This window comes from Monodelphis domestica, chromosome 5 (genome assembly GCF_027887165.1).
Source record: "Monodelphis domestica isolate mMonDom1 chromosome 5, mMonDom1.pri, whole genome shotgun sequence".
NCBI classification, from domain to species: Eukaryota; Metazoa; Chordata; class Mammalia; order Didelphimorphia; family Didelphidae; genus Monodelphis; species Monodelphis domestica.
Window position 1 is genome coordinate 324,200,745 of NC_077231.1, and position 25,403 is coordinate 324,226,147.

The 25,403-nt window shown below is 37.6% G+C and overlaps 2 long non-coding RNA genes across 2 annotated transcripts in view; one reads left to right on the top strand and one right to left on the bottom strand.

The window, feature by feature from the left end:
* Window positions 1-436: 436 nt before the first annotated feature.
* On the bottom strand, window positions 437-6,425 carry LOC130454693 (uncharacterized). The gene is made up of 4 exons (XR_008912555.1): window positions 5,480-6,425; window positions 3,795-5,334; window positions 3,485-3,648; window positions 437-2,351 (listed from the first exon to the last, which is right to left on the bottom strand). It is a non-coding gene; the product is annotated as an uncharacterized LOC130454693 (long non-coding RNA).
* The window catches only part of LOC103093430 (uncharacterized), an 83,422-nt gene continuing 64,047 nt past the window's right edge, over window positions 6,029-25,403 (top strand). The window contains exons 1-2 of the long non-coding RNA XR_001625349.2: window positions 6,029-8,194; window positions 9,002-9,095. This is a non-coding gene — a long non-coding RNA (uncharacterized LOC103093430). The remainder of the gene's footprint in view (window positions 8,195-9,001; window positions 9,096-25,403) is intronic.

A 25,403-nucleotide genomic window follows, 5' to 3' on the forward strand; every position in this document is an offset into this window, starting at 1 on the left:
TATTTGACCCATACACACATACAAACAGAGCAATAATCATCTCTTGGGGTCTGTGGCCATCAGCTTCCATTTTAATAAAAGTGGGCATGGTATCAAAATTGTGTTGGTTCTACATAGGATTTAGCCTAAAAATTTTCTATGTGTTGAAATGATCCCTTACCCTAATGAATACAGAAGAGAGGAAACCCAAGGAGTATCAACGGGGTTTATGGCTGGCCTCATAGCATCATATGATAACAGAAAGGAATATCCTTAGGTAATGGTTCACCACTTTTCTAAAAGATTCCAGAGGAAGAGGTTCTAAAGAGACATGCAGAGCAGTGTTCTTTGAGGATGAAACTCAAATGAGACAAGTTACTCACCTTCTATGAAAAACAGTTCAAGTCTAAAGAAAATTAATGAAAACGATTATACACGTTACATTCTTTTTCTTCTCAGTATAATTGTGTAGGTATTTAATTGGGATTGTTAGAACAAAATATAAAGGAACAAATGTTTTATCCCATTACCATGAAACTTCTCCTTATTCTTCAAATATAACAGAATTTATTTCTTTAATAACATATCCTGGGAAAACAGCAATAACTTAACTTGAGACTTTTTGGTTAAAGATTGACATAATCGATATTTGCGAATTTCCTTCAATCTAGTAACACATCAAAGGATTCGTAAATGTTTTCCTCTCACCCGAAGACAAATTGAGACCATTGCACAGAATGTGGTTTAAAAATACTATGGGGAGAGATTGCTGGAGTGAGAGTGAGGGGGGAGACTAAAGTCCTGAAAATTCCATCTTGACTAAAGTGATGATTTTAATACTTACAATATATGTTCATGACATCCTTAGCAACTAGTTACCCATGGACCTAGAGAGCTTTTCCAAATGAATTAATTATTAGAAGAGCCCTGATGGACTTTCCTGATGCCTATCAGCTTCTCTTACATTTATCCTACCTTTAAACCAGCCTTAACTTGAATTGGAACTTTCTAAAGTGAATTCCTTATGTTTTTTTCGATCCAGTGTCCCTACTGAGGCTGTTAAAAAAGAAGAAGCTCCCAATTAGTGCTAGAGATGATAACAATTCTCATACAGTTACAAGTCTGTCCTTTGAGAAATGAGCTAAAAATATCCATTTGTTTCATTGAAGGCCCAGAACATCGATCAAAGGAATGATAGCAACCAGGAACAATTGGAGTAAATGACATGCTCTATCCCATGTGTTTTGGATTCCATGTTTTTTTTTTTAGGGACTAGACGTGTGTATCTCTCTCTCTCTCTCCCCCTGTCTCTCTGTCTCTCCTTGTCTCTCTGACTGAAATACCAACAGGATGATTCTAAATGACTAGTTTGAGGGTTTGGGAATCAATATGTCATCAAATCAATATGTCTAATTCAAAATCATCTTAACCTTTATGTCTGTTCCTCTTACTAGCCTCGCTCTGGCTGCTGCTGGAGTCACTATTCTCCCAGTTAGTCAAATTCATAATTACACTGTCATCTCTTACTCTTTCCTTTACCTTAACCCACATCCAATTAGTCATTTAATCTTTTCACAGAATTACAGATGTTTAAATTCAGAAAGAATCTCAAAACACCTAGTATAGTCTGAATTTGTCCAAGAATCTGGGAACAGAACTCTGAAGTCTCCCTGACAATTGGTCATCAGATGCCCACTTCATACTTCACTATACCTGGGGATATCACATAACCAAAGTGGGGAAGCACAGGGAGTGGAGAACGTCAACTTTCAGATGAATGAGGGCATAAATATAAATGGTTTTATTCTTACTCTGTAATATACCACTTGGGCAGGAAGAGGAAACGGATCACAAATCTAGGATAGAAAATGGCATAATGATCATTGAACATATAGGGAGGGGGATCCTGAGGAGATAAAGTCCATGTGGAAAGCAGGATCAGTTGCTCTGAGAATATACTATGAGGACTTCTATAAGATGATTAAATTTAATAATAGGGGATCAATAAAAACATTGGGCAGAGAACTTTCCTATGAAATTGAAGTTGATTATAAAGGGTTGAAAAGTAAAGGAAGAGAATTAAGGATTCAGAGAGGTAAACTTAGACTTCATGTAAATTAATGCTTCCTAACCAATAGAATTATCCAAACATGAATGTAGTTATGCCAGAAAGTAATGAGTTCTCTACCACTCCTTTCATCAGAATCTGCCAACTATTTTCCATTTATGCCCTATAGGGGATTCTCATTCAGGTACAGTTGGCAACCTCTTCTGTCCTATCCAACTAGGCAATTCTCCGAGACAGCGATCAAGTCATTCTTCTCTTCCAAACCCATTTAGAGCTTTCCGTGACATGAGGCAACATGAGTTAGCTGGAAAACAAAACAGAACATTGAATTTGGAGACAGAAGAAAGTCTTACAAAGTAGGTTTAGTTACTTTCTGTTCTGAGAATTTGAAGAAGTCTCTTCTCTCTGTTATTCCGTTCACTTCTTTCAAAAGTGATGTGGTAGGAAAGGACTGGAAATTGAAGAGATGCGTATCAATTGAGGAATGTCTAAACAAGTTGAGACATATGATAGTGATAGCATACGACTATGTATGTCATGTGAAATGATGAGCAGGTTAATTTTGGAAAAGGACCTAGATGAAATTCCAAGGAGTGAAATGAGCAGAATGAAGAGACTGTATATGGCAAAGAAATATTGTTTGAAGAATGACTTGTGTATGCTCACTTTAAGAGAAAGAACTTTTAAATAGAAATAAATAAAAAATGGTTTTATATTTATATATATTGTCAAGTGATACCTTCTCTAATGGGGTGAGAGGAGGCAAGAAGGGAGTTAATTGGGTAATGTAACAAACAAATAAATTATAAAAAAGAGAATTGATTGAGCTTGTTGCTCTATTGAAATTTCTGATCCTACTCTGAGTTCTTTATTAACAAAAATTATGGCAAATTAAGTCAAATTTCACACATATGTGTACATATCTGTATTGTGTTGGTTTCACATGGAAGTCTGATTTCTATTAGTGTTTTATTTTTAGCATGCTTTCTCAATTAATTGGAGAATTCTTATTCCTAAACACTCGTCATCAATTAACTAATTTCAGGTTATTTTTCTTTATGTTGAATAATGAGGAAAATGCTATTTCTGATCTTCAGGGAGGGTTAGGATCTGGGTTCCAAACTACTTGTTCTCTTATTCCCAAGTACATTAATAGAGGCAGAGTCAAGATGGCTGCTTAGGAGCAGCAAAAGCCGAGTTCTCTTTGAAAATCCTTCCACACAAAGCACTTGAGGGGGACAGAACACCAAATTTAACAATAAGGCAGAGCCAGGGGACCCTCCTGCTTATTTCAACTTAAAAGGTACACAAAGAAGCCTGAATTCTTAGGTTTAAGGTAAAGGAAAGAGGATCCCAGGACCTTTCCCCCACCTACTTTGCTGAGTCTCAAATGGTGATTGGGATCTTGGGGTGAGAGCTGCGGATCAGAGGGAGTACCTTGATGTTATAGCTTGTGCCAGGCTCAAGGTGCTGACCACAGTTGGCAGGGAGGCAGCTGGAGGATAGGTGCGGACAGCCTGGTCCCAGCCATTACTCTCCATCTTGGGCCTCCACTTCTTGAGATTTTGGCCTCAGGGCACATCCCTCTGGATTAATCTAATCTATCAATAGGGCAGATAAGAAGCCTTCAGAGGGCAGGGAAGCTGAAACTCCAACAGTCCCCCCCACCCCCCTCAACCCCCAAAGCCATGATAAGAATCCTGCAGACTGGGAACCCAGGGGGAAGGGTGCAACTGTGACACAGTACCTTGATAACAGGGCAGGAAGGCCAGCTCCCTTCAGCCTCCACACCTTCACCTATATCTTCAGCTTCTGCTGCCAGCAAGGGAGGATCTGACCTCAGGGCTCCGGAATACTTCATCAACCTAATCTAGGCAATCAGCAGAGCTAAGAAGATGCCACTTTAGGATAGAATGGCCCCAATCCACAGATCCAGTAAATAAACAGAGGAGCAATATTACAACCAATGACAGAATGGGAAAGAAGGAAGAAATATGAGTAAGTAGCAGAAAAAGAAAAAAATTACAATCAATAGCTTTTATCCAGGTAATGAATAAAGAGCAAATGGAACAGAGGAAGACCAAGGAACACCAAGCAAAAACGCAGGAACTCCAGCAAATTGGCCTCAGGCTTTGGAAGAACTCAAAACACAATCCAAGTATTTTAATAGTATGGTCTAAAGGGAAAGGGGCTAGTCCTGAAACTGATAACTTGATTCAAAGCTGAACTCTGACATTTACTGGTAGTTTGCCAGTCTTTCTGTGACCCATTTTACTGTGACATTTTCCTTTGTTCCCATATATCTTTCTGCCATGTATCTTAGCTATATGTCCCATCCCTAGATCATCCCTTAACATGGTTTCCCAGATGGAGAGAATAAATAGTGTCTAGATATGCCAGATCACAATGCACTTTGACTACATGTCTGCTATATAATACACTTTCTTTTCCGTCTTCTGTTCCTGCTTTCAACTCTTTGGAACTTGTCCTCAAAGCACACAGCCACTCCTGGGAAGAGGGTGTGTTAATCCGTTACTCCACTTCCATTTATGATCTTTTTTACTTCCCAGAACAAAGATGCCCTTCCTTACAGACCAGTATGTACAACAACACATATGTATGGTCTTCCCCAATGGAAGGCAAGCTTCAAAAGAACAGGTATGCGCTGGTTTCCAGGATTTATATCTGCATGACTTAACATAGTTCCTGGCATATAGAAAGTATTTAAAATGTTCTTTCTTCATATATAGAACAAAGATAATAATTTATGTTCTATCCCCTTCAGAGAATTATTTGAGGCTTAAATGAGAAAATAAATGAAGGACTTTCATTAAACTTAATGGCATAGTTTTCACCCATTATTGGGTTATTAGTACCTCTGATAAAGCTTCTGGAAAACACAATAAGAATAAAAGATATTTTTGGTTTTTCAGGGGAAAGTCTCACACAACTTTAGTTTTATAAATGATGAATTCTTGAAAATGAATAACGTGCAACTAAGAAGTGCTTTTTAAAAACAACCAAAGGCAGTGTGATTGCCTGGGAACCTATAATCTTTCCTCAGAATTTCTCCCTTCCTGTTCCCTAGATTCTAGGCACAGGGAAGGATTGCTTCTTCTCTTCTCCTCATGCCTTCTCCTCTCTGATTTCTCAGATTCTCTCTCATGGGTTGGTGATGATGCTCAGTGCACAGAACGTAGGCAGGAGTGCCTTTGCAGGCAGAGGCACATCCTAGTGGTGTGATGCTGGACCGTTGCCCCTGCCTCTCTCAGCCTCAGGACCTCCATCTGTAAAAAGGAGAAAATAATAAGACCTTCCCCCCAGGATTATCCCAAAGATAAAATCAATAAACATATCCAATGCTTTATAAACTTTCAGCTGGTGTACAAATTCTGGCGATTATTGCTATTATTGTTGTTGATTGTATCCCACCCCTATTTCCATCTATCGATTTCTTCTTCGATATCAGCCCAGATGCCACCGTGTTTACCACGCTGCCAGGAGAAATGGTCGCTCTCTCTTGCAGCTTTCAGAGCATGCTACTTGGCTTCTAATCTTCATTTACTGCAGTTTCCTTTCCAGTCTGGCTCAATTTGTTTCTCCCTCACCCATTAGCTTGGCAATTTATTAGAAAGCATGCCAGTGGTGTATCTCTTAGTCCTGCCAGTGCATTGCGAGTGTCTCACACCTAGGAAGTATTTACTAGCAAAGTTAGAATTCTTGACACTGTCTGAAATACATTTGAGCCTTTATTGGCCGTTCTGCATGTGACGCTTATGCCCGACGGTCTCACACGATACAAACAATTTTAACAATTTGTCCACTTTGGGCTCTCGCCCGGAGACTCCACCATATGCCAGTGCCTAGCAGTGTCTCGTCACTAACTTCCTGTGCATGTAGCTATGTCACAATGCACAATAGGGGGCTGGGACATAATAGTTCACTGGCCGAGGGAGACAAAGCTCATGTCAAAGCCAATGGGAAATATAAGTCGTTACTAATGAGTACTTCTTCCCCCTCCAGGCCCTCCTGATCAGCACAGGGACCTAGTGTCTCAGATGAGGCAGGTGAGAGGCCCTTTGGCCTCCACCTATCCCTTTGACTCCATGGCGGTGTTGCCTCCTTTGGTTTCTCAGACACTGCATCGAGTTTTCCAGGGCTTCTGGCTATCAGTGGCGGTCACCACGGCTTTTGCTTTGTCACTCCGAGCGTGCTGTATTGCTGTCCTCACTTTACAGACGAAAGGCGGGTGTGACTTATTGTGGGCTCATCTTACTTTGGTAGGGGGCTCCAGCTCATGTTCTGAGAGTGTTCTACTTCAAACAGGAGGTCCGAGCAGCTCCCCGGTCTGTGGTTTTCACTACAGACGGCTTGGCTAGATCTCTGACTTCACACAGAGTTAACCCAGCCAGTGGGATTATTCCGTGGACTTCTTAGTGGGAGTGGTCCTCTATCATTGCCTCGGTTCAGCCATGGCTCCATCCTGGATCGGTGGTCTTCTTTTTTCATCAGAACTTCCTGTGTTTTTCACCCATATTACTGCTTCCCAGCGACCACCATGCTGAGCACATCCCCAATTCCCACAATTTCCTTTCAGGTCTGTCTGGGATCGAATGTGTGGAGAGTTATATTCAACTCAGCAGTGAAGAGAGTGGCGTGGGAAAGTCCAACAGTCTTTTAGGATTGCTGTATTCTAGGGAGAGGAAGCCAGAAGCATACAGTCCTGCTGCGGGGATTTTGTTTCATGGTGAATTACCAATAAGAGAGATAAGACTTGCTCACAATATATGGAAATTTATACCCCGGGCTGTGATGGCCTGTTTAGAAGGAATCTGGTTGACTGTCTGAATACATATTTATGTAGTTTTGAAATACACATGATTATGCAAATACGTATTTGGTGGATTTTACAGTGACCTCAAAAACCATACGGCCCCTTGCACTCGTCACGGCCTAGTTTCTCTAATGTATATTTGAAGTGCTAAGGAGGCTTGATATGATTTTTAAACACTCCAGAAATATAGAGAAACTCTTGTCAGTAGTTAAGGACTTTCAAGTCGGATCTCTGGGAATAAAGACAAGAGCTTCTGTGGAAGAAAACTTTTGCCTTCTCACGATTTCATGAGCACTTGGATCATTTCCAAATCCCTCGAGCATGTTTCCATTCTCCTGCCGTTTGTTGAGGCCTAGAGCTATTTTACCACTAACCCAGAGGCTGAAGTTTTCCACGGCTACAATTGTACATTTCCAGACATTAGGAGAACCCTTCGGGAATGTGGATGTCTGTCCGGAGACATCTGCGGCCCTCCTCCTTTCTGTCGTTCTGCAGGCCAGGGGGGCTCCTGTCCAATGATCCTCTTTATGCACTAGTTTTCCTGCTTTTCCTCTGGGTCTGCTCCTTAACGCCTCTGTTAGAATCACGGTCCACGTTAACCTTTGTCTGACTGTACCGCTAGACGTGCTCAGGAAGTCCACCCTGGTTAAGGAATTGGTGGGCTTTGTCTCTCTTCTCCAGATCTCCAGTGTCATCCCTTTAGCATAGTAAGTACCCATTGAAGACTTGTTGGGCTGGATTGCGTGGACTAGATTTGGAGGCTACTGTGCAGCTGATTCAGGAAGGTCTGGATGCTACATGGCAGTGCACGGATTTCCAGTGTCTTTGTGCAGCCTTTAAGGAAGCTGGTTGTTTCAGACGAATAGGAACCGTGCTTGATTTTATAAGGCAGAAGCACTGGATGAAGAACCAGAAACCTCAGATGGCTAAGGGCCCCTGGTACTTCCCGTGACGCATGAGCCGGTGAATCAACAAACTGATAGCTTTCATTATGTGCCTCTATCGGCCAAGCCCTGGGCCAAGGGCTCAATCCAAAGAAAGACAAAGCGCTATCCCTGCTCTCAAGGAGGTCACAGTTAAGTACACCATGCTCATCTCTGCATACAGAGAAGATATATTCAGTGTGAATGTGATGGAGTCAACAGAGGGGAGGCACTATCATGAAGAGGGGTGGGAGAGGCTCCTCGAGGAAGATCTGGATTTAATTTGAAAGCAGAGAGGCGATGGAGATATCTTGTGTGAGGAGCATCAAGGAGACCAGTGTCACCGGATAGCAGAGTACGTGGAGGGAGTACATGGCTTGAGGGCAACAGGTAAGATATAAGATCAATGGAAATGGAGGAGGGGCTCAGGTTATGAAAGTCTTTAAGAGCTGGAGTTTCTATTTAATTAGTGAAGGGCTAGAGAGCCATTGCAGTTTACTTAATAGTAGGAGAGTAATGGTAAGAACTGTGCTTCATGCAGGTCAATTTTGTACCTGAGTGGAGGATGGACCAGAATAGGGAGGGAGCTGGGGCAGGGAGACCTAACAGAAAGCTACTGGGGTAGTTGAGGCAAAAGGTAGTGAGGGTCTATACCATGGTAGTGGAGATAAGGGGGAGAAATATTATGGAAGTAAAAATGATCGGACTTGGCAGTTTATTGGATACGGGTGACATCAAGGCTGACACCTAAGGATTGAGCCTGGGTGACTGTGAATATAAGTGATGAATCTCATATTTTTATCTTCTTAGGAAATTCTAAATCAGAGATAAGAGAGTCAATCTGAGAAGGTGATAAGGAGATATGTTGTTGGCAGTTAACTATAAGGTTTTCAGTGTCTTCAGGGGCCTTTAGAGATTTTGTAAGTCAAGCCTCTAATGGTATGGAGGATATAAATGAGGCTTGAAGGAGTTAAGTCACTTATCCTAGGGCACTTCTTGTCAGAACTGGGAAAAGAAATTACGTCTCAAGTTCTAAGCTCCTTTATAACCATTATTGTTTGCCCACATCCACCCTGGCTTCAAACTTCCTAGAATAGAAATCCCAGCTGTCATTTCCCACTATGTCTTGCCCACTCAAGGAAATACTGTGGTTTGTCATATACTATTGTCTAAAATCTATCCTCTTTACTATTCAAGGCAGTCTACAGTTCAGCTCAATTCAACACTGATGAATTGTCTCCTACATCGAGAGAAGTATGAGAGTTCTGGAAAGACAAGACAAAAATAAAAGGTGTGTACATTCGGCTACACAATTTGGTTCTTACCCATTTTTCTATACTCATTGAATTCTGCTCTCCCACGTATTCCATAGGTTCCAATCCAACTGAAACCCTTCATTTCCCAATAATATTCATCTTCTCGTCTTGGATTCAGTCAGATTATTTTCCCTTCATGCAATGCTATTCATAGTTCTACCTTGAGATAAATATTTCTGAAAGATTATCTTATCTTTCAAACCTCCCCCAACCCCATGGCCGCCTTCTCCATGATGCCTTGGCTTATCCCTACAGCTTAAGGGAAATAGCCATGCTAAGTTTTCTCATACAATTTTGTCCAGTCTTCCGGCCTTCTATAACTTTATTTTACTACTAATAATTGATAACCGAATCACCCACTTTCTCTGTCAATGAAGTGCCCAGTTTAAGAGGCAGAAGTAAGTTTGCTTTTTGAAACAGAAGGTCTTTCTGTCCCTGACTTTAGGACTGAGGCCCACAGATTAGTCTGGAGAGAATGCCAGAGCATTAAAGAGGATTATCAAGGAAGCTTACCTACTTGAATGAAGTGTGAGGCATCCCTTCTTGATTCCCTTTCTCTAGCCCCCTTTCTTCGTTCTGTTGAGGATTCTTTTTAGCAACAAATGGTATTTCTCTTATGAAAGTGAACAAAACCCTTCTGGTGGAAATAGATGGTCAGACAGGAAGAGGCTGTAGTCCCATTGCCAGTGTTTCAGCACAGAGCACCACCTTTCAACACTGGTCTGTGCTCCTGTACTGCCTTTGGGCAGCTGGTCTTTGGGATTCAGACCGTGCTGCCTTGAAGATTCAGAGCTTTCCAGCTTAGGTCCAGAGTTCCAAAGGAATCTAGATACAGTGGAAAAGCTATACAACGGAAAACCAGAATGCTGCAATAACTGCCAAGATGTACTGGAAAGGACTTTGTTGCAATAATGAGACTGAAACAAAATGGAATGCTATTGCTAAATGAAGTCACATCAGTTTAAAACATCAGTTGCTTGTTCTGACAGCATAGATTTGAAGGAAAAAAACAAGCTCAATGAGAGCAGGGGGAGAGTAAAATTTCAGAGAAGTTGGTAGAATATGAGACATATGCAGGGTCTCGAGGTCATTAACCTTGCTTATGTTGTGGTTGTTGAAACAGGATTTCTCTCTCTTTTTTCCCCCATAAGGCACATCCTTCACTCTGTCCATGGTCTTTTAAGCCATGGACACATCCACTAGGTGCAGAGAAGAGACCTGCTCTTAAAGTGAAATAATCTCAGTTCTAAATGGAATCTTGCCATTCAGGGCTACCTTCCTCCTGCTTTGTAAACCTCATTTTTTAAAAAGGCTTTTGGAGGGTAAGGGCTAGTTTTGCTTTTCTTTTTTTTTATTCCTAACACTTTCCACAGAGCACGACACATGGCAATAATTTAATAAGTGTTTTGTTGTATCACAAGTTGATGAGAGTTTGTCAACATGACCTTGGAGCAGTTTCAATTCTTTAAGCCGCATTTTCTCATTTGTTCAACAGAAATCATGTGCCTCTTTTAGAAGTTCTTATGAAATTTGCATGAGATCATGTTTCTGAAATGCTTTGCAAACCACAACATGCTGGGTAAAGGAACCAGGATTTTTTTATGATTCAACTAGTAAATAGAATGAAATGATATTTTGATTAGGAAGCAATGATCTATTTTATGCTTGGAGCCCCAAATGTGATTTTTTTTCTTATATTCTTGGGTTCACAATGATTGATTTTGTAAGGGAATCATTGGAGAGACATGAAGGGAAAGTTTGTGTTGAAAAAAAAAGCATCATTTCATTCATTGAAGCTCAAACTTAATATGAGTCAACAAGGAAGCAAGCAGCTGAACAACCTCATCCTTGGGGTGCATTAAGAGGGGTGCTGTGTACAAGAGGTAAGCTGGGATGATCCCATTGTTTTCTGTTATTTTTAGAATAAGTCTGGAGTATTGGGTTCAATTCAGGGCACTACATTTGGAAAGGACATTGGAAAATAGGGTAGATGATGAGTAAGTAGAAGAGTGAAGAGTTTAGAGGTAATTGAATGTTAGAAACTTCTAAAGGAACTAAGCAGGCTTTGTCTATATAAGAGAATATTTAAGGAACATGGAAGGTGTCTTCAAGAATCTGAAGAGTTGTCATTGGGATGAGATAGCAGGACTATGATGATTTAACCTAAAGGAAAGAACTGTGAGAAACGAGAAGATATGGAAAGTCTTAATTGACATAAGGGACAAAAGTGACCTTTTAAAAGAATCTCTTAAAAGAATTTTTTTCAACATGAGTCCTTTGGGTTTATCTTGGAACCTTGTTTTCCTGATAGTGGTTTAGTCCTTCACAATTGGTCATCATACAATATTTCTGTTACTATATACATTGTTCCTGCTGCTGCTCACTTAACTTTGCATCAGTTCATCTAAGGCTTTCCAAGGTTTTTTTTTTCTGAACTCATCCTCTTCATCATTTTTTATGTTGCAATAGTATTCTATTACAACCATATTCCACAACTTATTTATCCATTCCTTTTTTGATGGATCTCCCCCCAGTTTCTAATTTTTTGCCACAACAAAAAGAGCTGCTATAAATATTTTGGTACAAATAGGTCTTTTCCCCCATCTTTGATCTCTTTGGGATATGGTAGTGGTATTTTTGGGTGAAAGGGTGAAAAACCACTTTGTTGCCCCTTTGGGTGAGAATCCAGATTGCTCTCCAGGATGATTGCATCAGTTCATATTTCCACCCACAGTGTATTAGTGTCCCAATGTTTTTCACATCTCCTCCAACATTTATCATTTTCCCTTTTTGTCACATCAGCCAATCTGATATGATTGAAGTAGTATCTCAGAGTTGTTTTAATTTGCATTTCTCTAATCATTAGTGATTCAAAGCATTTTTTTTTTCATATGGCTAAATATAGTTTTAATTTCTTTAGCTGAGATCTGTCTGTTCATATCCTTCAGCCACTTTTCAATGAGGAATGCTTTGTATTCTTATAAATTGGAGTCAGATCTTTATTAGGTGATACCTTTTGCTGGAAGCAAAGCAGCACAGTCCAGAGAGCTATTCAAGGTTCTGCCTTGTGAAGCTTAGTCCTTGGTCTTGTGAGCTTCTTGCTTCTTTGCCTACTCTGAAGATTGTATAACCTTGTTCTTCTGATCATGTGTTCCCTTGTCTTAAATTTACTAAATGAGCTGCTGATCCATGTAGCATGACAACATCTCTCTTATTTTGCAAAATTACCCAACAGGGAGGGAAATTTTTGGTTAGAGAGATCTTCTATGTGACAGAAGCTTGTCTAACTTAAAGGTTCATTAGGTAAGAAAAGAACTCATGGGGACCTGGCCCTGGAAATTTTGTTACAAAAATCAGTCATCTATATTTTTCATTCTAAAATTAATCTAAATCTAAAAATTAATCTAAAATTCTAACCATTCTTGTAAATTAAGTAGCATTTCCTTTTGCTCTTCCTTTGGAAGTAGCAGGAATGATGAATGTGTCTTTTGTTCACATCTATCCTAAATCTCAATGAGTCCGTTGGTTTCACATTGAGGCCAATGTCATTCAGTTGGATATAATATCTAATATCAATGTGACAAATTAAATAAGAGCCACAGGAAATGGGACAGGTGGCCTTTATGACACTCCCTAAAGTGGGATTTGAACTGAGTGAGAAGACTTACAGTACACCTAATTACAAATGGATTCAAGGAATGTACATACTTAATAATTTTGACCACAACTCTCCTCCCTTTCTAATTCAATCCCCAGCAAAGACTTCTCGCTTCTTTAAATGGTTTTATCAGTGGCCACAGTTTTAGTTGGGATTAGGAAAATATATTTTTCTTCTAGCATACCTGCTGTAGGGGAGTAATTGAGACTATAGTGAGATGCTTCATTTCCCACCTGGCTGCTTTCCTTTTGACTTCATCCTCTTAGAACTCAGACCTTCTCATTACCCTCTACAACTGGGGCCCATCTGATTGGAAAGCAGAAAGTAGAGGCCCTCCAAGAACCCCTTTTTAAGGAGAGTACCCAGTGCAGCCATTTCTTTTTTAATTACATTGCTACAGGCCATTGGATTGCTTCATCTTTCCCCCACACTGAAGAACTTTTCCCCCTCCTATTTCTCAGAGGCCTTTCATGTGTTGTATTTCCCCACATTGCAGTTCCTTTAGGACAGGAAATGTCTCTTTTTGGTATTTACATCCCTAGCACTCATTATAGTGCCCATCATGTAGTAGGTCCTTAATATTTTAGATTACCTGAATGGTATTTAAACAACTCATAGTACATTAGAGCTATCAATCAATTAATTACTACATTGTCCATTTGTAAAGCACCCATTTTGTGCAAAGCATTATATTAGGTATGGAGTACTGTGCCATTGAGAATAAAATGAAATTTTACCTTTGCGATATATATATATATATATATGTACATATATATATATATAAATTAACTGAAACAGGAGTAATACACATGAATAAATATGTAATAGTATACTACTATAGCTAGTTGGGCACAACAGTATGCAAGAAGGCTCAGAGTTAGGAAGATCTGAGTTTAAAATAAACTTCAGCCACTTACTAACAGTGTGATCTAGTCAAATCACTTCTCCCTGTTTGCCTCAATTTCCTAATCTGTCAAACAAACTAGAGAAAGAAATGGCAAGCCACTTCATTTTCTTTACCAAGAAAACCTCAAATGGTGTCAGATAGAGTCATACATGACTAACAAGTGTCTGCACTGCAAAGCTACAACTAATAAAAGCTTTAATGGAGAATAAGACATTAATAGTACATAAGTGGAAGGTGTTTAAGAACTTAAAAGGTAGCCTAGTAATTGAAAGAGCATTCTCTAGGAAATAAGAAGCCCTGTCATCAAATCCTGACTAATGCTTTCTTCCTTTAGTAACTTGGACAAATCATTGCTCCATTCTAGACCTTACTGTATATATTTGTAAAATAAAAAGATAGCATCTTATATCACTTCTACATCTATATCTATGATAATTTCTAACTGAGGAGACCAGCAAAGCAATCTCAGTTTAGGTGACTTTGAGTGGAGTATTTCAAAGGTATAGAAGGTGAAATTGAGATTATTTTGAGTCCATTAAGTTGCATAGAAAAAATACTGGAGGGTCTAGTGCTACTTACTCAGTTTTAAAAAGAAGACAGTCATTTTGCCTCCTTGAGAAGAAGGGATCAGGGGTGGAACAGATGGCAAGAAGAGTTTGAGGCTCAGATCGAAATGTCTAATGTGTACTTTTTGCTGATTTCATTTCACTGAGTTGGTGAAGAAAACTGATTTTAGACATGTACAGAGAAAGCAAACCTTGATAAAAACCCCTCTCATTGGGACTGGAGGATGACTACTGTGGAAATATCTACTATGGGGGTCTTCAAACTTTGGAGAGGCTCTTTAAGATCCCACCCACCAAGGCTTGGACCTTCTGTTAATGGTGAATTGATGAGAGTTGATCATTATGGTAAGTGAAATGATTAGGCTAAGATACACTCATGGGTGTGGCTATTTTGACTGACATGGAATTTCTGGGTTGCTTATCAATTATCCTTTTCAACAACTGCAACAGATGAAAAGCATATGTGATGGTTAGTTTGAAGAAGTTCTCTATTAACTATCTAAGTCACTGAAGAGAGTGTATGACAGATCTCCCTTCCATATCAGTGATTCCATGCATCCACTCTTCTATTCATTCATTGTTCTGGAGCTTTCCAAAATGCATTCCTTCCTGAAAACAACTCATCAATAAGTTTCACTTCCCCCTTCCTTGAGGATAGTGATTGCCTTTCCTTTTGTATTTGTACATCCTGGCATTTAGCACAATTTTGGCACATGAAAAAACTTCAAGAAATTTTTCCTAATTCGTCAATTTTCTAACTTGATCTTCACAAGAATTAGGTGAAGACATAAGCGATCCTGTGATTATCACCACTTTTTAGATTATGAACCTAAGGCTCAAAGAGTGTAGAGTAACTTGCTCTTGGTCTAATAACTCAGGAGTTTCTGGACAATATTCAAATCTGAGTCTTGTTGACACTGAGTCCAACATTCTGTCTGTCTCCCATAGTCCCAATATCATGGTATGGTACATTACTGAAAACATGACAGAGAGGTCCATAGCTAAGTTTCTCTAGTTTCTTTTCATTGGGAGCAAAGAGTACTTTCATTTCAAATTGAGATCTCTTTAAATTTAGATATTCTTGCTGTTGAGTAACTTTTCCATTGTGCCTCACTCTTCCTGATCCCATTTGGAGTTTTCTTGGCAAAGATACTAGAGCAGTTTTCCCTTTCCTTCTCTACCTCATTTTATAGATGAGGAAACTGAGGCAAATTATAGTTAAATCATTTGACCAAGGTCATACAGTAAGCATCTGAGGCCATATTTGAACTCAGGAAGACAAATCTTCCTGATCCAGGCTCTGCACTGTAATCACTTAGCTTTCTGAAGAGATTCTTGAGTTAGTATTATGCAGATATTTATGAAAGGCAGGCCTTTCTTTTCATGTACTACATTTGAAGCATCATCATTTCTTTCTTTCTAGATTCATAAAAGGAGGGGGTCTTGGAATTGAATTTTAATTCTTGAGTCAAGATGGATCTCATTCTGGGCCTCTTTGATGTTTGGAGGTGACACTAAATCCACTTAGACCATACAAGGGAAGGACACATTCTGGCATGTCCCTCCATTTTGAAAAGGCCTTGATTCAAGTGATGGCCTTAATGTCTGTCATTTCCAAGCACATGTTTTTAAGTTGGAAATGGTTTACCACTAGGCTATCCACCAGGTAAGGAGTCATTTGACCCTTGGAGCTCTTGAGGATTCTCAACACAAATGGTATCTATTGTTTTAGAATCAGGGGAGAGAGATCACATGCAGATGCAACAAAACATCCTTGAATTAATTAGGAGAGATGATGAATGTTTTCTATGTTTGTAATTAGTCATTAAGATAGCTACTATCGTATTCATAGAGAAGGGGAAAGAGGTGCCACACAATAAAATAAGGACAATTCCATCAATTTTGAAAACTACAGACAGGCTGGGGCTCTTAACTTTGGGCCCAGGGGAAATTTTAGAATTTATTTTAAAAATATATGTGTAACACACATTTAGAAAAGAACAATATGATCATATCCATTTAACAAATTTTCATCGAGACAATATTGTTCGAGACTAATCTTGTTCCTACATTTTCTTGACTGCTCCATTTGAGCTGTATTGCCAATATAGCTAATGTAGACTTTAAGAATTTGAAAAGAAAATCTTACAGTATTCTTGTGGAAAATATGGAGAGATGAAGGCAGCTTTATGAAGTAATGAATAGAGCACTGGACCTGGACCCAAAAGACTTGAGTTCAAACGCTGACTCAGACACTAACTGGAAAAATCACATAACCTCCACTTGCTTAAATTTCCTCGTCAATAAAAATGGGTCTAACAATAGCACCTATGCCCCAGGATTGTGGCGAAAATAAAATCAGATGATATTTTAAAAAGTGCTTTGAAAAGACTAAATGCTATACAAACACTAGCTTTTGTCCCATGAGAAAATATCTAGGTGATTTAAGAACTATTTAAATGGCTTGCCTAAAACAAGTTAATAACTGATGGACAATCTGGGAAAGTATCGGGTACAATCATATATAGACACATGTGCTCCATTGGCATCTGCCCAACCTGAAGAGGGGTGGTGTTTGTCCTCCAGAATGTTCAGTGGATCCCTCATGAAAGACTTATGGGAAGTCATGTACACAAACTGGAAAAGAATGCATGCCAGACTACTATTTTCTTTGTCCTCATAGGGAATATATATGGGCTAGATAAATCAAAGTACTGAGATATTACATTCGGCAAATATCAATTTTATGTGGACAAACTGGAGGTGACATGCAATGTATCTCAAAAAAGAACATGGGTGTGTTAGTGAGGGTCAAGCTCCATAAACTCCAACAGTGTGTATGGTAGCCAAAAAGCTTTCCAGTCTTGGGCTGCCCTTGGAGAGTCAGAGTGTCCAGAACCAAGAAATTCTGAGCCTTGCTCTCTTCCCTCTTCATTCACCACCTGCAGTATTAGCTTGAATTCATGCAACCATGGTTGATGAAGACATTGCTATTTGCGGTCATCGATTAAGTTCACAAAAATCAGAATTCTTTAGCAGTCTTCCATTGAGTCATGGTTGTCTTCTAATCTAAAGGACTGTGATGGGAAAGTGGCAACAAACTTGTTCTGCTTGTCACCAACTGGTAGAATTTAGAATAATTTTTTGAAATTGCAAAGAGGAAATTTCCGCTATAGTGTGAAGGAAAACTGTCAGGATTAAAGGTGTCCAAAAATGGCTGAGGATGTCTTCGGTGATTACCGCACAGAAATTGTTAGGAAGCGGCTGCTATTTTGTCCCAGTTTGTGGTAAACTAAGTGTAAAACAAATGGCAAAGAACCTTTTCAAGTTGTCAACTTGCTCAGCCTCGCCAGCTGATGTCCTGCTTCAACCAAGTGTTGAAACTTCCTGGGATCCTCTTATGAGACTGAATTCCCATGTTCATTTTTCAGTCTCAGTTATCATGAAGCTTCTGTGAAAGTGAATCAGGGAACTGAGCTTGGGATACAGACTGAAGCATATTGAAATATGTCCTATGGAGAAAATGGTGTTAAAATGGTGTTTTGCCACAGCCTCATCCCCATAGGATTGAAGCCTCTATCAAGAGAGCATGATAGCAATTGTGTGGCTTTGGTTTTCCATCATTTACTTTCAGTACAATAGTCATATTTCCTGGGGAAAAAAGCACATACATGAAACTAATGTTTCTGCTTTTAAACAGTTCTAAAAGTGGGATGAAAAATCTGATTTGATGACTATTACCATTTCTGATATCCTCGAAGTTATAAGAAAGCATCCTGGTTTGGATCAATAAAGTTTCAAATTAAGAAAGTGACATGATTCAGCAATATAGCAGAGATTTCCCTCTGGGTTATATATCTTGTTTGGTAGCTGAGCAGTTTCCTAGAATTCAGGGGCTTCTAGAAGCCTCTTGGGAATAACAAGGCAGAGGAGTGAGAACATGATCTAGGCATTATTTGGTTATGGAGAAAGTTAAGCTTTGTTTTCCAGTGAGGCAATGTATTAAATAAAAATGGTTCAGAATGTTCTAAACAAAAGGTGAGTATGAGAGATATGAGAAAAATCTGAATGGAATTTCAGATATTTAGTCTAGGCTAAAAGAAAGATCCTGCCTTAGATTGAAGAAACACTTGCACTCATTCACATTGGCTATGTCCTCTTTGTTCCAGTACAGAAAGAGTCATATGTTTATGTGGCATCTGTCTCTATCTCTCACACGTACACTTTTTTCCTCTCTGTTCTCTCTCTCTCATCTCTATCTCTTTACTGAGTCTTTCTCTTCTCTATTTCTCTTTCTTTGTCTGGCTGTTGTACATACACATCTGCCTAAAAGCTCAATATGCAGTGCAGTGGCAATCTATCTCAATTTGAGGCCACAATGACAAACTGACTTAAAATGATCATTAAAATGAGCTGAACTTCAAAGGTGAGGCAGGTTGTGTTCCTCTGTTGGTTTCCCCATATCACGTTTATCTAAAATGAATCATGCATAATGGATGTCTCTACCAGCAGCAATGCAATGATCCAGGACAATTGTGAAGGACTTATGACAAGGAATGCTATCCACATCCAGAGAAAGAACTGTGGGAGTAGAAACACAGAAGAAAAACAGCTGCTTGATCACATGGGTTGATGGGGATATGGTTGGGGATGGAGACTCTAAACCGTCACCCTAGTGCAAATATCAATGATATGGAAATAGGTATTCACCAAAGATACATATAAAAAACCAGTGGAATTGCATGTTGGCTATGAGAGGGGGTGGGGATCTGGGGAGGGAAAGAACATGAATAATGTAATCCTGGAAAAATGCTCTAAATTGATCAGTTAAATAAAATTTAAAACATCAAAAATAAAAGGTTTGCTAAAATAAAAATAAAATGAACTGAAATGAGCTTCACATTTTTAGGAAGACATGCATGCGCCATCATGCAATATATGCTTTCATGATTACCATGTTGTGACAAGAATATATTGCTTGTATAAGAAAAAAACTCATAAAGGAAATGAAGTGAAAATGGTTTCCTTTGATCTGCATTCACACTCAATTCCTTCCATGGTGGTGGTTAGTCTTATTGGAAGTTTTTTTAAAAAGTCTAGAACCAAATGATCAAAATGAAATATTTAATTTATAGTTGGCTTCACTTATAGCTATTTTGTGATATGATATTTAATATTATGATTGCATATCCATTTAGAATATATCATGGTATATAGCAAAAACTGATGATCAAAGCCTTATTTCTGTTACATTAATTTCCACTTCTTAAGATTTTGTCTTTATTTTATTTTTTTATTTTTTTTATTTTTTATTTATTTTACTGATTTTATTGTAATTTAATATGGATTGTTGGAACCAAGATTGGATCACAGCAATTGATAATAACCACTAATGGGTTAAAAAAGAATAATCAAATGGCAGAGCTAAGCACTTTTTTTTCTGGTCACATACACAGAGTCACATTGTGATGAGGCAAACGTGGCACAATCACCAAGATTTGATTCACCCATGGAATAGATTTCACAATAGAACCCTAAGTATCTATCCTCTATAAGATTTTGTTTTTAATCAAATATGGAGTTCATTCCTAATTAATTTGTATATTTTGATTAATCAAACACTGGGTTACTGAATTTTACTTTTGTGATTCTCCCATGTTTAGTGTGTTGTACAGATCTACTCTTTTATAAAAGCAATTTTCAATAGTTTTTATGACTGCTGATTTATAATACAGTTTGAGATCTGGAACTCTTTTCTGCCCTCTTCCCCCACTCTTCTCATTATTTCCCTTAATATTATATACTGTTTGTCTTAAACTAAATTTCCTTTTTGTTTTATTTAGTTTTATGTGATTTGGTATAGCATTACAGTTGTAAATTAACTTTGAAATTCATGTAATTTTTATTGTAAAACTTAATTGCTCTCTCTTTGAGTAATGAATCTAGTCCCCAGATATTTAAATTGTTTTGTGTTAAGAAACATTTGGATATTGAATCAATAGAAGTGTTTTATCTGCTTTAGTAGACAGTTCTCCAAATAGACTATAGTTGTTTTGAAGGAGATTATCATTTCCATTATTGCTTCTTGGATTTAGATACTTTTAAGTAAACATGTTAATCTTGTAGGTTTATTTTGTGGTTCCCAACATTGTGTGTGGAAAATATTGTCTTAATTAGTATCTGTTGATTCCCTAGGATCTTCTTTGTAAATTATCATGTCATTAAGTAGGGATATTTACCTTTACCAATATTTATAATCAATTTATTTCTATTGTCATTGTTAATATTTCTAGACTATATAAACATGGGAAGAACAAACTTCTTCGATTTACTTCTGTTTTTATTGAGACAGTTTCTACTGTATTTCCATAGCATATAGTACTTGCTGTTACTTTTGGATTTTTTATGATTCAGACTTTGTATTTTTTTTAACCCTAATGTGTATCATATTTTTTTCAAAAACTTTTTTCCTGCATCTTTTGAGATCATTTAAATATGATGATCTAAATTGATTATTTTCCTAATGGTGGACCATCATTGCATCTCTATTTATGTATAATCTTATCAAATACAATTTGATCATAATGAAAGATTTCTTGGAATGATTTTATGATTAAAAATAATTTAATCAATACTAATTAAAGATATTGGTCTATCACTGGCTTTATCCTTCTATAGTTTAAAAACTATAAATATATTTGTCTTATAATAAAGAGGATTCCAATAGAGTAATGCATTTCTCAATTTTTGAGAAAAAATTTTTATAGTATTAATACTAGTTGTTCTGTTATAGATTGATAAAATTCTCCTGAAAATCCATCAGGCCTAGCTAATACTTCTTGATTCTTTTGGTAGTTATATTAAAATTAGTATTATTCCATTTGATGAGATTAGGTTATTTGATATCTCTAATTAGCCTTCTTTTATTTTGGATAATTTTGTATTTTTGAGGTTATTCCTTTAGTCCTTCTGGGTTCAATTTTAGTACTTTAAAACTGTGGAAGTAAGGTTTCATATATATATATATATGTTACATATATACATATACATAGAGCTATTTAAGTTTTTTACTTTTGTGATGATACCACTTTTTCATCTTTTTAAATTTGATTTTGTGGACTTCTCATTAATCAGGTTGCGTAAAGATTTGTTAAGTTTGAGTCTTTTCAAATCACTAGTTTTTAGATTAAAAAAAGTAATTTCTATTGACTTTTTGGTTTCCAGTCTATTTGTACATTAAATTTTAATATATCTTATTTTGTGCTTATTTTGAGTTTATATATTGATATTTAAATTTTATTTGAAATTAATATTCAGTGTACGAATCCTTATTTTTAATGTATGTTTTATTTATATGATTGTTCTCCTTTAAGGTTGCTTGAAACTGAGAAAATTTTTGTATACTATATTATTACTCTGAGGTAGATTCTTTTGTATTCCAATTAGAAGATACTATATATCTTTCAGCTCTAATTTCTCTTATAAAATTGTATAATTCTACATATTTTTCTTTGGTCTTATGTTAGATTAATTCAAATTCAAGAGAAAGACAACATTTCTTGCTTTTCTTTATTACTATCTATATATTTTTGAAATTCCCTTAATTTTTACTTATGAACTTAAATGTTAAGGCATTTGGAATACATACATTTAATATCAACATGATTCTTTTCACCAGGATTCAGTTTCTTTGTTTATGTTTTAAATCTTTCATTTTGCTTTGTCTGATAGCATGATTTTTACTCCTTCTCTCTTGTGTTCAGATTTTTTGATGGACGTCTAGTCCTTTACTTTTATTCTGTGGAAGTCTTTGCCTTTTTTTTTTTTGGTGTGGTTTAAAAGCAACAGATTATGAGGTTTCATTTGCTTATGCAGTTCATTCTTTTGTTGGATTGATCTCAAAAGATGCAGAAAAAAACCATCTGGATATTTAAAGTTATGAAAGTTGGGTTTATATTATCCTCCATTTATCTCCCATATTAGCAACTTTCTGCATCCATGATCTCTCTTTCTGGATATCTTTGGGTCCTTGGAGCACTGATTTCCCTTTTCCTGTAGCAGGATGTTGTCCATGTTTCTCATTTCTTACCAGTTTGTAATACTCTGGGACACACTGACTTCTTCTCCATGATTCTAGGAAGCAGATTAAGGTAAACCTCATCATTTTGTACAATTCCATTAGCATTGGTAGTCCAGCTCATCACTATCCTTTGTCCCTCTATTTGAAGAATGGAGCCACGTACTCCAAAAAACTCCATTTAAGGAGGAATATCATGTCAGAATTTATTATTTCTCCCATGACTGCACCATTCTGGGATGTCTATGACTTCTCCACAATATCCTCATCAATTTTAATAACTGCCATTTTGTTTTCTTTTGTGTAATGTCTTCCCCCATTATAAGGTTCTTGAGAGAGCAGATATTGTCTTTCTTTTTGTTTTTGGTGTCTGTGTCCCTAGTGCTTAGGAAACTCCTGGACAGGAATCTAGGTAGTACAATGGTTAGAGCACCAATATTGGAGCTAGACAGACCTGACTTCAAATCTGGTCTGAGATACTTACAAGGTACATGACCTTGGACAAGTCACTTAATGTCTATCAGCCTCAATTTCCACCAGAGTACAATGGGGATAGTAATAGCACCCTCTCTCAGGGTTGTTGGAAGAATAAAATTAATTATAATTGTAAAGTACTTAGCATTGTGCCTGGTACATAGTAAGTACTAGGTAAATTTTAGCTATAATAATGATGATGGTGATTGGTAGCAGGTGCTGAATAAATATTTATTAACTAGTGACTACATGGCATACCAGTTTCTCAGAGGTAGTGAGGTCTCTCTAATTAAAAAAATTCTGAAAGATTGTATCTTTTGAGGTCCCTATATCCCATTATAAAATATTTCTCTCCCCTCATGTGAGTGTTCTTCAATGGTACCCCTCCCGCTATTGAATTAAGATTTCTTAATTTCTCCTTGTTTTAATCTCTCCCTTTGCCACCTCACCTATTTCCTTATATTTCCCCCACACAAGGCCACAAGTGTGTTTCCCTTAATTGTTTCCAATTGACTTGATTAGTACACATCATATATTCCCCTCTATGTTCTTATCTTCTCTCCATGATTGGAATATTCCATTGTGCAATATATTGACCCACAGATTGATTCAACTGTTGGAGGGGGAGTTGTGAGGTTTAATCCACCGTTGTTCAGGTCATTTAATTCATCATCACTTCTTTTTAAGTTCTTTTATAATTATTTTTTCCATGTAAACTTTTTGAAAAAAAAACACATATTTTCAGTGTCCAGTATTATTATTGTTATTCTGTTGTTTTAAAGTTGTAGATGACTTTCTTTTTTTCTCTTTTTTTCTCAAGCAATTTATTTTGCTACCTTCCTGGGTCTTTGTGTTTATATAATTTTTATGTATTTTGTGTTTTCTGGGATGTTTGAAAAGCAAATCATATTGAACATTTTTTTGTAGGAATGCTTCAATCGCCTCTTTTTTCTTGAATACTCATCTTTTCTTCATTGATGATTACACTCCAGTCTGCACACAGCATAGAAATTTTGTATTGCCTATAGTTTGAGCTTCTTTGCTCTTTGGAATACATTATTCCTTTATTCTATTCACTCCTTTGATTTCTAGTGGATTCAGAATAATTTGTTACCCCAATTTCCTTTCATTTATATTTGAAGGTCCTGCTCCTGGTTGCTTGAAGAGTGTGTTCTTTGTCATTGGAATTATTCAATTCACCCACTCTATTTCTTTGAGTTTGCAGGATAGATATCCTCCTCCCCTCCTCCACTTTGAATGATCTGAGAATCCTTTTGATTGACAGCTAATTTTCTGTTCCATGGAAGTGTTAATATTTCTGGGGCTTTTTAGTTGTTGTGGACCCTTTGCTTTGTTATTAAGGCATGAGGTTTTGTTTGAATACTTTCCAAACAATTTATTCCATTTTACTCCAAAGAAATCCAATGTATTTCAAAGGTTTACACTAAAAGCATTACTACAGAGATTTTAATTGTTCTTAATGTGTTCTTTCTGTTGAGGTTTGACTTCAGAATGCCAACAAATCTCTTGATATCCAGAAACACTACTTTAATTTTGATAAATGGTGCTCGCTGTCTCTTACCTGGAGACCAACATTTGCCTCACCTGCTTTTATGGGTCCTGTTGGGCCTGCAGCTTCAAGATGAAAGCCTTTAATCTCTATTTGTTCCTGGTGCACAATGAGAATTTTATCCAAATCAAATGACATTTGATATCATTGGAAAAAGGGGTTTTTCTTTTCTGATATGGAGAATGCCTTGAATCTATTTTTTCATGGACTCTGGAAACAAAATTATCCACTGATATCAAATGATTAACGTGATGCCTTGGTTCAATAATGATGATTTCTAATGGTTGTGATGATGATAACTTCCTCCTGACCACGATCACTTTCCAGTAAAGCCTGATGAACGAGATTCATCCTTGCACACACATAGTTCCAGGGAACAGTAATTCAAACACCGGGAGGGAGTCACCGCGGTAACTTGATTCCCCAGAGCTGCTTTTCTGTGTCAGACAGAGATATCGGTTGATTCTCTTGTTCTCCTTCCTGGAAGTATGTTAACTTTATTGGTTGAGACCCAATTTAATAACTCCATCCTAGAGGCCTGGATCAGTCTGATTTTATGAGCTCCCCACAGAAAGTCAGAGAAGAGAAAATGTGTGTGATGGTACCTTGTCAGAGATATTTTGCTGCTGCCTTCTTGCTCCATAGATACATTTTCTAGCCTGGCTGACTGTCCCACCAGAGCCCAAGGCCTGGTGGTCTTGCAGTAAAACTTTGCTCTTCTCCATCTTATTGTTTTGCAGAGGAGACGATTTCCAGGATACCAGGAGCCCGAAACAATCTGTGGTGATGAGAGCCAATTAGAGCCAGAGTCTTGTGAATTATACTTCACAAAACTCAAGAATCAATGCATCTATGCCCAGTTGTATGACCAGTTCTCTGGCTTAGGCCTTTATGACTTTTTACTTGCATTCTTAGAGTAATTTTCTAATGCACCTACAAGTTTCCAGCCTTGGCCCTTTTCAATACATCCGTTACCACACACATGCACAAACACACGCACAGACACAGCCACACAAGTGGTCAAATAATCC